A 2500-nucleotide genomic window follows, 5' to 3' on the forward strand; every position below is an offset into this window, starting at 1 on the left:
GGAACCAATCCGGCAGAACAAATCAAAACATAAAGAAGTATCATTAATTTCTTCATGCTCGTTTGAAGTTCGAAGTACCAGTTGTACAAATAAGAACCCCCTTCGTTACATGATTTCTTCTTCATATAGATAGATATAGGATCTATGGAGCAATTACTTAGAAGTACATTTTGTGCAACAGCCCTTCCTATCTGATAGAAAAGGATCGCATGATCCTGAAACGATCTTACCTGGGATAGCAAATCCCAAGTTTGTCTATGAAGAGCAGATTGAATTTATATTAGTGTCTATAATTGATTTCTTCTGCGTAATACTAATCGATAGGGCCTCATTGGTAAGTGCTACAAGATCTCGTACATTGGAACCCATGGTTATGGAACCGAATCCATTAGTATGGAACATTTTCTTTTCCAAGCGAAATCCCCTAGTATATGAAAGAGTGAAAAAGTGCTTTCGTTGTTGTGGAATAAGAAGCCTTCGTATTTTAATGCATGTATTCAATTTATTCGGAGCTATTAGAGCGGGATCCACTTTTTGGGGAATATGGGTCGAAGCAATAACAAGAATATTTGTAGTGGAACATCTTTCAAAATCCCTGGAGAGATAGTTCACTAATAGACCAAGGGATAAGTAATTCGACTCAGTCACATACAGATTATGAATGTTTGGAATCCATATTATGCAAGGAGACATTGCTTTTGCTAATTCGAATTGAAGGGTGATATAAAATCGGTCTATTTCCAGCATCATATCCTTAGTTAGCGCATTCATCATAGTTAGAAGCTCCAGCTCCGTATCAAGGTCACGGTCGATATCGTCACTATCATCAATATCGCCACTATCATCAATATCGTCACTATCATCAATATCGTCACTATCATCAATAAGAAAACCCTTAGGCTTCTTATCCAGCAACTTGTTCAGAAATACTGTAACGAAAGGAAGATAGGAGTTTGTCGCTAGGTATTTGACCAAATAGGATCGTCCAGTTCCTATAGAACCTATCACTAAAATACCCCTAGAGGGGGGGAGGCTAATAAGCGGAGCGAAAAGGGTTTTCCATGAGATGGGAAATGAAAACTATTAGCCCCACACGAGGTTTGTGAATAAGTGATTGTCTGATAATGAGCAAGGAATGTCCGTCTTTCTGCTAAACAGGATGTATTGAACTCATAATTCATTAGATACTTTTTATGAATGTCAACTAAGTATCGTAAGTAAATTACTCCCGGTTGTTCAATCATTTGATAACCAGAGTCATTCTTTGATAAATGATCACTATGAGTCAGACTCAATAGAATTTGATCAATCCTTTTTTCTGTCGTTAAGGTGGAGAACTGAATCAAGAATTCTCTTTCTTTATCATCAATCGAATCACTGTTCGAGACCCAGGATTGGATTTTCTCATCAATCCAATCACCGTTCACATTTTTTTCTTATCAATGAATATATCTCTTTACTTGTATGACTTAGATGTCTCGTATTTCTCGAAAAAGCGATTCGATTGATGGGATTTGGTATGATACTATGAGATCGATGAGATTGATATTCCAATCTTTCTTCTTCGAACGTATTGATTTGACCCCATAAGCGGGACCGCCACCCCATAGCATGTTGCCACCAGAAGCAGAACCCCATATTTCTTCTAGAGAATCTCCTAATTGTTCCAGAGCAACTAGAAAGAGATTCTTTAACCAGAAAGAATTCCTGGGATACCTATCCAGAAGTTTTCGCAACTCAATCATGTATGATGGAATCATCAAAGATTTGACCTTTTCGAACTCTGTCTGTAACTCACTATAGGCTCGAGAAACAAAGAGAAGATGTGTACGAACGAGATATACAGCAATAAGAAGAAGGAAAAGGATTGAATAGAGGAACTCCCGAACATTTGGCCATCTCAGATGTGTCGATATCGATGGTGACTCATTATTTCGATGAATCATTTCTTCGGACAGAAGAAGATTAGGTAAACACTTACTCGAAATCTCACTTATCCTTATCAGATTCCATTGTAGAAGACACAATTTTCTCTGAAGAATTCGCCATGATATTATGCATGGATCATATATATCATGAAAAATGTATACAAATTTTTGGATGCTACTTAGTATCGGCAATAGGTCTGAAAAAGTATCTAAAAATAGCAAATTTAGATATTTGTACCCTGTCGAAGTAAGGAACCATGGCATATATGTTTGGAATAGATTCCATTTTGAGAGAGTTGAAAAAGCACTATCTCGTTGAAAGGTTCTATACATCTGCCCTTTCTCAAGGCATTTCTTTAGACAAAGACTCCGTTTTTTCCTCTTTTCGGATGGTAAATATTTCTCAGAACATGGAGTGTGAATCAAACCCATGTTTGAATTGAAATTGAGATACTGATGCAAGTTCTTCCCCTCTGAATCAGATAGATTCATATCTGAAAGAGGTTGACAATAAGTTCTTTCAAAATTGACTATTTGTCCCTCTGTTAGAGGTGTTCCAGAAATGTCTGCGA

General features: G+C 37.1%; 1 long non-coding RNA gene across 1 annotated transcript in view; it reads left to right on the forward strand.

Moving 5' to 3' along the window:
- LOC127144422 (uncharacterized) overlaps positions 1 to 2500 on the forward strand; it is a 58061-nt gene that overhangs the window by 4966 nt on the left and 50595 nt on the right. The window lies entirely within an intron of this gene.

Source organism: Cucumis melo, chromosome 12 (genome assembly GCF_025177605.1).
Source record: "Cucumis melo cultivar AY chromosome 12, USDA_Cmelo_AY_1.0, whole genome shotgun sequence".
Taxonomy (NCBI): Eukaryota; Viridiplantae; Streptophyta; class Magnoliopsida; order Cucurbitales; family Cucurbitaceae; genus Cucumis; species Cucumis melo.